We start from the raw sequence: 13,269 nt of genomic DNA on the forward strand, positions 1-13,269 counted from the left end.
TCCGCTCAGTGAGGATTAAGGTTTTTTCTTTGGATTTTCTGAAAGCAAAAATAACAATCAAACCATCTTTTACTTAGAGAAGACTGATACATTTTTCTACAGGGTACTTTACCACAAGTTTACTTAAAGGTAAGACTGAGAGGAAACCCCTCTCTCCCTCCTGTCATTTCCTACAGTCAGCCTGAATCCAATACCTAACTGCCAGTATACAGTCAAAAAGGAGATCTCGGAAGTTAGTGTTCTGATAGTAAGGTGACGTGACTTACAAAGACATCATTCACAACTCTGGGAATCACAAACATCTGATTGATTTTGTGAGTTAGTTTTATATCAGCTTCAGAATTGGGAAGAAGCTACACACAATGATTCTTTGCCATTCATTTGCCATTTAATGCTGAAGCTGAGCATGTGGTAAGAAGCAAGGATGTCAGGTGAAGTCAGCTGTAGAGTGGCCTTCAGTCGACAAGGAAGATCTGGTGTTGGAGGCTGGTTTGGAGCCCTCTTGAGCATCACAGTCAGGGCCTGGGATATGACTGAAAAGGGGTATTATATTTTTCTTCCAAGAAACACCATGTTAGATTAACAGTGAATCATGCTACTTATTTTCTCCTAAGATACCCCTTCATCGTATCAGGCTAAGATTCAAGAACATTTCCCTCTTTTTCAAGGCTCACTTCCAACACTTCAAAAATAAGATGTGCCATTCTGTATGCTCAACATGTCAGTTGCTAAGTGTGTGTATGTGTATGTGTGTTAGTCACAAGTCTTTCAGTTGCAAGTGATAAAAATGCACTCAAACTTAAGAGACCAAAAGGAGAATTTATCATCTCACGTAATTGGCTGTGGAGGAGAGCTATCTAAGGAATAAACCTCACTTAGGCACCCCTGGGTTCTGGGCTTCAAACAATGTTATGAGGCTACTCCTTTCACTTTCCTCAGAGTTGGCTTCATTTTCAGACAGTCTCCTCCCATATTGTGGCAAAGGTATCAGGCCAGTACTAGCTCTAGGCTTCTGTTTTCCTCACATTGACTGTCCTAGTGAAAAGAGAGTCTGTTATCCAACTGTTCAAGAAGAAGTCCAGGGCAGGGCGCTGATTCCTCAGCCTGTCTGCATCTCTTAACCATCAATGTGGCTAGGGAGACGGGGTTCTTTGATAACCAAAGACTAGCTCATCTGCTTGACTTTGTATTGGTGATGAAAGGATTTCCCACAAGGAAGAACTGTTCAGTTAGCCGAAGAGAGGTGAAAAGAAAGCATCATGGGAAGCCAGTAATTCTGCATTGCTTAGAAGATAAAGGGTATGCATGTGAAAGTAACTATTTGAAAGTGGAATTCTGGACTAAAATAGAAGGACATGTCTTCATCAGAGTTTAATATGAGCAAACAAAAAACATACCCAATCTTTTCAGTAGAGTATCCTTTTGTATACTTAGTTGACAAGTTCTCATTCCAATAAATTTTGCATATAATCAAACTATTTTTATCTCTCCTGCAGTTAATTGAAACAGAAGCATACATCATTGTTATGACACCTATAGGTAATTTCTATAATGCACATTATTGATTGGGTTTTCTAAATCTGCTTTTACACCTTAAAGCTGAGTACAAAGGTGATTCTGACAACAATGGGAATAAAATCCTTTAAAAGCAATCTCGTGGTCACACATTATTTTATTGTAATGGGATTCTCTTAATATCAATATATTTCTGTAAATCGCCTTCTCAGTTCACATGATCAAAAGAAAATAGAAGGCAAATACAGTCCCCCAGTAGTTAATTAGCACATAAATAATTGTATTTGAAAACAGAAGGCAGAAAGAGACATGCTATTTTCTTACCATTTCAATTCCTTTGGACTCTATAAACTTGTTGGGTATTATACACATAACAAGATTAACTTCAATTCATACATCTCTGATTTGTTATTTTTCTATACAATAGATGAATAAAAACATTATTTTAGACATATAAACATACACATATAATGGCACACTGTTAACATATATTTGTGTGTATACAGACACACACACACACACACACACTTCCCATGCACGTGTTGAACGTTGTCACACATTCTCAGCCCAGGAGAGGTGGTGCAGCAGGCAAAAGGTATCCGTTTGGCCATTGAGCATTAGAGTCGTGCTGCAAATGCTCTCAGCCAAATAGCACTTTTCTAGACACTGAGCAGAGAGTATTCTCTGATGCATTGTTTTCCCACTGCAGCTCTCTGTCATTTATTTTGTTCCCTGAAAAACATCCCTGACCCAAAATGAAAACACATCAAGAAATAAAATAAGATGTAAATTTGATAGTGCAAATCTGTCCAGCAATGCACAGAAAAGGTTTGACTGAGGTGTAGGTAACTTGAAAGAGACGGTGTAGTCTACTGAGCATGAAATGAGCGGTTGGTGAGTGTTTGATGGCAATCAGTTGGCATTATGAAGGGAATCATAAGCATCATTATAGACTGGTGAATAAAATAACAATTATTTACATAATAGATGGAAGGAATACCAGAGACATGTTGTGATTTCAAGGTATTCGAAAAGAATAAAAAAAAGATTTCTAGTACGTAGAAGATAACCACCACAAGAAACCAACAATGCTATATATGTCATTGAATCAGTATTTCCAGGAAAGCATCCTCTTACCCTGTCAGTTCAAACCCAATTTTTCTTATTTATTTAGAGGGAATTCAGAGATACATGAGTGAAAAGATAAGGAAAAATTATTTCTAAATGTCAGAATATATAACCACAAATCAGAATACTTTTTCTGGCTTATAAATAAACAGATATGAATAATTATTTCTTAATAATAACTTACATTATTAGTATATGTTTTATAATATATGCAATGCCTTATACCATTACTAAGTGTATGTTTTTTGTGAGCCACTTGATATTTTCAAAACATTAAAGCAGAATTCTTTTCACAGAAAAGCTATTTGTGAATACCTTGTTAAAATTACCATTTGCCTCATTCTTTTTTAATACATTCTTTATAGAAGCTTTGCTAAAAGCAAAGTAAAACTATAAATGACCTTTTTTTATAATACTGTTAATTACAGTCACACTCTGTCTTGGTTTAATGCAGCTACAGAAATTCTTTTCAGTGGCAGCAAAAGAGCAAAGCAATGAAAGCAGGGACTCTCTAGTCTGCATTTCCTTTTCCTCCTTTCAATTTTTATGAAAACGAAGTATCACTTTAATCATAACTTTATTATTTATGCTTAATCAAACACAACTGTAATTTCCAATTATTATTCATCTTAATAATTAATGAAATTATATTGGGAGAGTTTCTGTAATATATACAGACTGCTCTCAAACTGTCCAATATAATTACTAATGCAAGAAGAGCCACAATGAAATGGAATTTCACAAGTGTTTTGAGTTCACGTGCACACAAGGGGGACGCTGTGGCTCATTGTCATTAGCTAATGATAACCTGAGATCAAAGGCAGAGCCCTATGGAGCTCCAGCTTTCAAGGTAGCATAATAAGTCTGAAATGTCAAATGAAATCTTCCAAAAATGAAATTTAAACTATAATAATGGCCCATCAAAACTGTCAAGCTGGCTATCCAAGTGATATGTATATGATTGATGATTTCTAAAGCTCTAAGAAAGTGAAATAGTTCTAGACAAAAGGCCAAAAGCAAATTCTTAATTCCAATTACAAGAAAAGTACATTTACCAAAGCTGTCATGTGGTTTACCTCGTGCCATGCCAGCAACACCCAAAGTAACTGACCTTACCAGGAAACAAAGAAGAAAACAAAAGAAGGATCAGTGAATAAAACTCGTACTGCGTCTACATAACAATTTTAATCAGGAAACTCTAATTCTCCTGTTATCTTACATACACCTGCTTCTAAAGCTCTGAATCTCAGCGTTTAGAGTAGAGTACACCACTGTTTAAAGCCTACAAGCACAAGGTAGAGATATGGCATCCAGCAGAGAATGAAAAGTTGTAAGAGCACACAAAGCAACCGTAATGGCAGATTCCTGATTATATGCAAGTAATTAGTATAATTCTGATGAGAATAATCCTTTCCCTCTAACAGTTTGTTGGCATTAATGATAATAAGACTTTAAAAAATTCTTAACGTATGTCTCTGACTCTACTGCAAGCGTTAAAAATAGAGCTGTGAAATCTTCGTGAAGCCTGTGAGTTGAACATTCACTGCTTCACTTCTGAGAGAGAGAGGAGGCAAAAGACGAGCTTAGGGAGGATATTTCATTAAAGTCAGAAAGAACTTTAATATAGAAAAATTAGTTCCGTGAAAAATCTTTTTCCATTTCCACTAAATCGGAAACAATTTAGACTCTGAAATGAAAATTGAAAGAAGAGAAAAAAAAATCCTTAATTGGTCTGGACTTTTCCATTGTGCTTCTGGAATTCTGACCCTTGTACTCTATTGAACCTACTTGTTTCAATTATTCGTTTATTTGTTCTTTCATTCACATATTCATTAGTTATCAATTGATGTATTCTTCATCCATTCATTCATACATTCGTTTATTTATTTAACATTTTCTGTGTGTTAGGCACCAGGCTATACATTGACCATGCAAAAGTGTGTATGGCATGAGGTCTGCCACCAAAGTACTTAAAGGGACAGACAAATGTGTTACTCAGTACATGTAAAAAAATGTGATACAACTTGATATGTTAAAGAGGAGAACAGAAGTATTAAAACCTGCCTGTGTTTGTATCGTAGATACAGTCAGCTAAGCTTTCAAAGAGGAAATGTTATTTGAGGATTTCTTATGATAGTTTGTAATTTACCAGAGAATCTACAAAATCTATACTTAAACAGGAAGAATATTTCGAGGAACATTGACATTTGCAGATAATTAGAAAGGACAAATTTGAGGCTTATTTTCTATTATGTTTCCCCAAATCGCATATTTCAAGCAATAGGTAGTCAGAGTTGTATGTAATGAACAAGTAGAACACGTAAATGGAATAATAATTCTTGAGGAAGCAGTGATTATATTTAAAATTATGTCAGCCTTGACCACAAGGCCAACAATATGAGCGAGGTAGGTTACCAAGAGGGCATCAAACTTCCCTGCATAGTTATTTAATAATTACTAAGCAGGATGTGTTAAATGAGAAGGTCGTAGTCTCTGACTTATTAATACAACTGGGAGAGTTGATTTCTTCTAAGTATGCTCAGCATACTCACATGGGGCCAAAACCTTGAGTGGAAATCCTGAGAAGAGGGCTTTCTGCCAGAGGAGATTCTGGAAGTTAATGATGACCTGTGAGATGTCCCTACATGTTATTAATGGGGTGGCATGAAACTGAATTCATAAGAGAAATGCTTCTGCTAAGAAGAAAAAAAGTATGCAAAATTCTAAGGCACTGTGAAATAAATTAGATTCTTGACCATTATTCTTCAGTCTTGTTATGGAGAAGGATCTTAAAAGCTTAAAATATTTTATTTTTCTGGTTCATTGAGTACTCTTTTAATTTTGTTATAATTTTTCTGGTACCCAGTAGAAGCTTAATTTAACCAATGGATCCATTTTACAGCTGAACCACTATATTGTCAACATATTACTTGGTCTTTATTTAAAACATGGAAGCAGAAATATACATAGGAGTGTTTATTTATCAAAGATCAATTTTACATTTGTATATCTTGCTCTACAAATATAACAAATAGATACTTTCCATGGCACTTTTTAGTTTTCACTAACAGGAAACAGATTGGATTTGGATTCATGTGACATGAAAGTACTTGGATTTTTAGACAGAAAATTTAGTTGAATATTATCTTAGCTCGGGGTTCCCCCAAAGCAGACACTGAAGCAAAGAGTTGTTTTTATTTGCAAACATTATCCCAGGAAGTGTAAGTGAGGAATAGAGAGGAGGAAAAGCCAGGAAGGAGGAAAAGCCAAACAAAGATGGGTTATTAAGGTTCCAGTAGGTTCCCTTGGCACCTCGTGAGAAGCCTTATGAAACATGTTTCAGAAGTTTCCACTCAGGTGCAAAAAAGGTGGAAATGTTTATTTATTGGTCCTCGTCATTCATTGTTCAATGGTAGTGCCATAAATTTCTGGGTGGGCACATTGTGAGAGCAAAGTGGGTCCCTGTGGGCTCCCCACGCTATAGCTCAGAGAAGCCCAGGAGGAAAGAGTGATGTAGATGGTTCAGGCCTGAGCCAAGGAGTCTGGTGGGTCCCAGGCAAAATAGTGGAAGCCTGTGCAGGGCTCGTGATGACAGCAGTAGCTGAAATAAGAAGGGCCAAGAATTGGGATGCAAGAAGTGCCTAATGCAAATGTTGCCTGTTCTTTAACATAGAAGGAAAATTGTTTACAAAAGCTAAACTGGCAAATTTATAAGTACTGCAAAACAGATTTTTTAAAAAAATTTTTATGTATTTATTTATTTATTTATGGCCGTGTTGGGTCTTCGTTTCTGTGCGAGGGCTTTCTCTAGTTGCGGCAGGCGGGGGCCACTCTTCATCGCGGTGCGCGGGCCTCTCACTGTCGTGGAGCACAGGCTCCAGACACACATGCTCAGTTGTTGTGGCTCACGGGTGTAGTTGCTGCGTGGCATGTGGGATCTTCCCAGACCAGGGCTTGAACCCGTGTCCCCTGCATTGGCAGGCAGATTCTCAACCACTGCGCCACCAGGGAAGGCCCTGCAAAACAGCTTTTGCAGTGAAATATAGCAGATAAATATGGCAAAGCTCTAAACTCTGATCATGTCATCTCATTTTCAGTTAATTCCAGTGACCACTTCCTCCTCACCCTGTCCTTAGGGAGCAAACCCAGATTCTTTCATCTCTACCAGCATTACTCAAACAATTGGTCCAGAGACCATTTTATACTGTTAAAAATCATTGAATATCCAAACATGATTGTGTTAATATAGGTTGCACTCATATTAACTGTATTTAGAAATTAAAACAGAAATTGTAACGTGGCTCGAATACATTTAAAAATGAAAACAATAAACATATAACAAGTTTAACAATGATAATATTTTTATGAAAAATAATGCTATTTCCAAAAACAACAAAAAATAGTGACAACAGTCTCATTTTTCCACAGTCTCTTTACAAATTTCTTTAATGTCAGGATTTATAGAAGACAGTTGGTTTCTCATATCTGCTCTGCATTCGGTCAGTTGAGGTATTATATGTTATATATCCTCTAGAAAATGCCATTATACACTCATGAGAGAATGAAAATGAAAAAGGCAAATGACATCTTAATATTATGAAAATTGTTTTGTCCTTGTAGATTCCCTGGAATAATCTTAGAGACTCCCAGAGGTTTTGGATGCCACTTTGAGGAAGCAGTGGTCTATACATATACAGCCCAATCTGCCTAATTTCTTAGTAAACCTTATGGTACTGCCATAGTGAATATTACCATTGCCCACAAGCAGCCGCTAGACTTCTGCATCCAAACTTTCCACCCACCTTTCCCTCTCCCCATCTTTCTTTATACTATTGGTGCTTGTCTAAATCCTCTCAATTCCCTTCAGGAAATTTTCCACAATGCTTCTATTTAGCAAGCATCATTTTCTTCTTGCATATAACTTATTTTTGTTTTTGCCCCCCTTATTACTTTACTTTAAAGACTCCGTACCCTGTAACTGATGTTGGTTGGTCAATAACTAGCTGTTGAAAATATGATATGAGTGTTTAGTGTGTCATTTACCTGTCTTACAGTTTATAGCATGTGGAACAATAAACCTTTCCGTTTTCTCATGTGTGTATTTTATTTCTGATGACTTTAGTATTATAGATTGAGGCTTCAGAAAGCTGTAAAAGAAGACTCTCATGTGTAAGTTCATCTGGCTTGCCAAATGATGTAGCTGGATAACACATTTCTTTTGTCCTTAAGCCTATCCAATTATTGTTCTATACTACTTAGACCAGACAGTTTTGTTTGACAGAGGTTAAGTGAGGACTGGAGAAGGCAGCCTAGTCAATGCAAAGGCAATGTTGTACTTTGTAATTAGTAACTACGTATCTCTCACCAGTTGTCAGGGATGGCTGATCTTGGGTTTTTGCAGGAGACTGAAATGTTATTGAACTTGTGAGTGAAAGGATTAATTTACACACTGTGGCCCTGCTGATGCATAGTATGGCTCAGACTCTGACGAACATTGTCAGGTAGTTGGTACCTGGTTGGCATAGACCAGGGACTACCTGGCAACATAGATTTCCAGTTTTTCCTTATTTGAATAACTGAAGGTAGCTGAATTTAAAAGGAAGGTGACTCTTGCCCCGTAATTCGAAGATTGCCTTATTATGACCATCTAAGTGTTTATATCTATATTATTTTCTTCCTTCTCCTGCACAAGTCCTACAACCTTAGATATATATATTCATAATAACATAGAAAGGGAAATATATTTGTATATATTCTCCCTGTCTGACTGTGAAAGGCCAGTTTTAAAACTTAAGAGCCCTTTAATCAAGAACTAGCTAGATTGAAATTTTGGCATAGCTGAATGCAATAAGCTTGTAAGTGCCCACATTTTCCACAAGTGATCTTCCCTGCCTGTACATTAATCCTTCTTACATTCACTTTACACAGAAGGTGCACTTCAGTGAATCTGGATACTAATTAGTTTCAAAGCTGTAATGCACAGCAAAGGGATATATCGTTAAAATAACTGGATTAGTTAGATTAAGTGACAATTCAATAGAAAAGGAACTTCTAAATTCCATTTAAATATAAGATTAAAAGATGCAAATTCATCTGTAGAGAAAAACCTTACTGACTTCAGATACACACAGAGTGACAGGTAAGAAAAGATATCTCAGTGTTGTTTTGGTTAATATGTTTGTTTGTGTAGTTCTAAGCATTGGCTGCTATAGCTTGGGCATTTGGATCCTCTCAGGTCCTTTAATGAAATTTATTCTCTTAAAATATCGATAGACTCACCAAAAAGGATTGTTTTATTCATTTTAAAATACTTCTGATGCAAATATTATGGGAAAGTAGGACTTTGGTGGGAGGTAGAGAGAAATGTAAGCACTGTTTTATTATTGTCTCTGATTTTCAATAAATTAACAAAAATTTCTTTGTCTCACTCTGTGACCACCTCCTTTTGCTTTTTTTTTAACTTACTGTCTCTAGTATGTCATCTCCCACAATTCAAGTCTCTTAGTAAAACCATTGTTCCATTTTTAAACTATTTTTCACTGTCTCTCACCTTTCTTGTATCCTTTCCTTTTAACTCAGCTTTACTCTAATGGTCAACCGTGGTAGTTACTCCTTTGTGTATATCATCAACTCCCCTGTCCCTCTTTTACTTGGTTTTACTCTCCTGGCTAAACCACAGCCCTGGTTAAGTCCAGTTCTTTACTTTCTCTGTACTTTCTCCTGCGCAACAGATATATACACATATGTCTCAATTTAAATGAATAGTAGTTTACCTCAGGAGGCCCTTAGAGATTTGCAGTAATCATTCTGTATTTCCTAAGTCACTTCCCATTCCAACTCTCCTCAATAAGTATTTCATGTCTTCTTTCTCCTCAGTTCTTCCAATACTTTCTCCATTATCTTTAACCTCAGATTTTACCTTGTAATTCACTGAGAAAATGGAAGCCGTCAGAAGAGAACTTCCACCAAGGTAGCTACACACCTGCCATACCTATGCCCATATTCCCTACCTTTCTTTTGATACTACAGATGAGCCCTCTGTGCTCCTAGCTAACACCAAGTACTACTCTTGTGCACTAGATATCGGCTTTCTTGTCTACTGAATTACAATTATCTCTTCGCTCATCGTATCCTCAGATTTCTTTCTCTATTGGATGACTACCATTAGCACACAAATATGCTGCTATTTCTTCTACTTGAAAAGAACCCTTGCTTGATTAGCAACCTCTGTATTGCTAAGAGCAATGGCCAATTCGCACCCTTCATCTTATTTTATCCATCAGTAGCATTTGCTCTAGTTGATCACTCCTCCTTGAAACATTTACTTCCCTTTCTCTTAATTCTTCTTCTGTCTTGATGGCTGTTAGTTTTCAGTCTTCTTTGCTAGGTCTTGAGTACTCTGTCCATGAACTTTTCTCCTCTAAACTTGTTCCCTTGGTGATCTAATTCTTTCCTAAGGTTTTTAAATCCCATCTCTGCACCCGTGAATCCAAAATATATATCTCTGTCTCTGCTGCTCCTGAAAGGTAACTATACAGTATTTCTTGCTGGTGATTAGGAATTCATAGTGTTAAGACAGATATAACAGAGTTTTCTAGCTGGCGAATACATGGAGAACTGGGGAGAATGGTGCACCTGGAGAGGTGATGGAAGCTCTGTACCCTTTCCCCAGACCTTGCCATGTGCATCTCTTTTATCTGGGTGTTCCTGAGTTATAAAAGTTAAATCTCAGAGTCATATCCTAGAAGATGTATCATAGCCTTGAGAGACCAGGATGCTGATCATTTAGACCATTCTGCAGGTGCTATCAGAGGATGGGCAGCAAGAGTTGCTCACATTGTCATAGGTAAAATGCACAGGTAAGAGCCAGGGTCTTTCACTGAAAGTATGATGAGAAATGTTAACATCCTTACAAGTACTGCAGTTCTTGAGTTTGTAACACAAGTGAGTATTGCCTTGGAAGTCTTAATTAAAAACTCTTTGGATGTGTTTGATGATAATCAATTTTTGGAATTACCAAAGAATATCTTTGATACAATTCATGATATAAGATGTTCAGTCATGATTGTTTGAACCCCAGAGGAACTGAGGATGTGTCTGACCTGGAAGGGGATCACGAGGTCTACAGTTACACCAGCATTCAGCATTCACACCGAAGGGAAACCTGACTGAGCTAAGATGACTCAAACACCTGAGGCAGAAAAGGAAAAAAGTGCTGAGCAAGTTGCTGATTTCAAGAAATTAAAGAGTAAGCTGTATGTTGAGATTGAGATATGGACGATACAAGCAATGATATCGTTCTGACCAAGAAATCACGTATGATCATAATGGAGATGACAGACTTCGCAAGGGGCAAAGGACTACCAAAGCATACAACTGATGTGATCTATGCAGCTAAAATGATATCAGAATCAGTGTCAAGGATGGATGTCCTCTCTTGGCAGGTTGCCAGCCAGTGTCCAGATCCATCATGCAACCAGGACTTGTTGGATTACTGGAACAGATGAAGTTCTACTATCACCAAATGAAAATCTGCAGTCAAGTTAAAGCTGAGATCTACGACCTGGGAGGGAGAGCTGATCATGGCAGCTTTGGACAGTGTCACCTCCCTGATCCAAGCAACCAAAAATTTAATGAACGCTGTAGTTCAAACCATGAAAATGTCTACATTGCCTCAACCAACATTATCCGAATTCAGAGTCCTGCTGGGCCCTGGCACCCAGTTGTGATGCAGAGAATGAAGGCCCTGCAAAAATAAATAAATAAAATAAAAATCCTTGATTAAAAGAGAGAAGCCAGAGTAAATGTGTGCAGCTGTTGGATGAGACTCAGCAAAGAAAAATGTCTACCCAGTGCAAAGAATGAGTGAATTTAGAGGAAGACATATCTACTGAAACAACTCCTCTACTCTAGTCCCTTTATTACAAAGCCCTGGCTAAACTTACTACTTTATTTTTACATTTGATTAGTTCTGCAGGTTCACCGACTTTTAGAGTTTAACCCTCAAATAACATGAACCATTGCAAGCTGAACCAAAATAAACAATGTATATTGGGATCATGTCATTGTCATCTCTGTATGGTCAGCACCTAGTAAGTAATGAATATATGCTTGTGGAATGAATGGAACCTTTCAGATGTTGTTCAGCCTTTCCCATCACAGAGAATTTTTTACATTCATTATAGAATGGACATAGGAGACTCAAGTGAGCCATCTGTAATAGCTTAAGTACACTGGCCCTTCTCATTTTGAATTAAAACATTGACAGGAGCTCTTGAGTTGGTTTTCAGTGGAAACAAAGACTTCATTAAATGGTTTCCCATTTAATCTCCAGGCTTTCTTTACCTGACCTAACCTGGCAGACATGTGTGCTTCCTGCTGTAGGAAAAAGAAAAAGAATCAGTCTCTAGATATCTGTACCTATTGTCAACTGATTGGGTTAACAACCACCAGAAACTAACCAAGCTTGAGCAGTCAAGCAACTTCCTGGATTTTGAAAGTCAGCCTTGATTACAGAGCAATTTATTAACATTATAAAGGTTACAATGAGTTTTGATGCAACAGATATGCCTTTTAAAGTTCCACTGTGTTCAACAGTTCTGCATGTTGAGTATTGGGTTTAAATGGGTTCACCAGAATATATATGTGGAGGAAGAGTTATCACTCACTGGGGAAATGGGGCATCTAACTATATATCCCTGAGTGAGTTATGATAACAGAAGTGTAAGGAGTTCTGCATGACTCTAAAAATCCATTTGTGTCAGGTTGCAGTTGTAATTAAAAGGAAAAGACCACTTTGAAAAATCTTTCGGCATTGAATAAAATATAACAGTGAATTGTACCATTGAACTATGAAGTAGAGTTCATGGCAATGAGCTGGAATGATTTTAATAACATTCTTTCAAATAAAAGTCACTGTTAAAAAAACAGATACAATATGATTACTTTTTATTCTCTTTCTCCCACATATGTTTATGTAGTTCAGAGTCGTTGTTAATGCGCTGTGGTTTTTTTTCCCTTTCAACTCTAGGGACCCTGATGTTTCTTTTTTTATTTTTCTGGGATGTCTGGCTCAGGGAAGGGAAGAGAGAGTAGTGGGAAAGAACAGAGGAGCAAAAGAGAGAAATTAAAGGAGCCTCTTGGTCAATTTTAGGAACTGAATAATTGCGCTGGTAAAAAGAGGAGAGATGTTTGACATTTGTTTTGACCAATGATTTCATATAGTCACAGTTAATACGGAGAAAACATCCACAGACAATTCTAAAAGGATACAAAGTTATGAAATTTCAACATTACTAAGCATATTCGTGCACACAGGTTAGTCAAACAACGATGGGACAGAGATCATTTGATTACAATAATATGCTCATATCTTTAATTTATTTACATATTACAAAGTAATAAAAGTCTATGGTGTTTTATTTTCTTACAGAGAAAAGATATTAGTTCATGTTCTCACATTTTCCAAGCTGCTGTAGGGGCCTTTGGACAGTTCTGTCACAATTCTCATAGTTTTAATTCCTCTTTGAGGGGGAGGGAATTTACTTTAAGATTTAGTGAGCGAACCCATCCTCTAGGCTACTCTGTTTCCCTGTTTTGCTCTGCTTATGATGATTGGTTGAACTA

The 13,269-nt window shown here is 37.0% G+C and overlaps 1 pseudogene; it reads left to right on the forward strand.

The window, feature by feature from the left end:
- The first annotated feature begins 424 nt into the window (after positions 1-424).
- Positions 425-11,537, forward strand: LOC137763547 (catenin alpha-3 pseudogene; annotated as a pseudogene).
- Positions 11,538-13,269: the final 1,732 nt, after the last annotated feature.

Source organism: Eschrichtius robustus, chromosome 4 (genome assembly GCF_028021215.1).
Source record: "Eschrichtius robustus isolate mEscRob2 chromosome 4, mEscRob2.pri, whole genome shotgun sequence".
In the NCBI taxonomy this organism is placed as follows: domain Eukaryota; kingdom Metazoa; phylum Chordata; class Mammalia; order Artiodactyla; family Eschrichtiidae; genus Eschrichtius; species Eschrichtius robustus.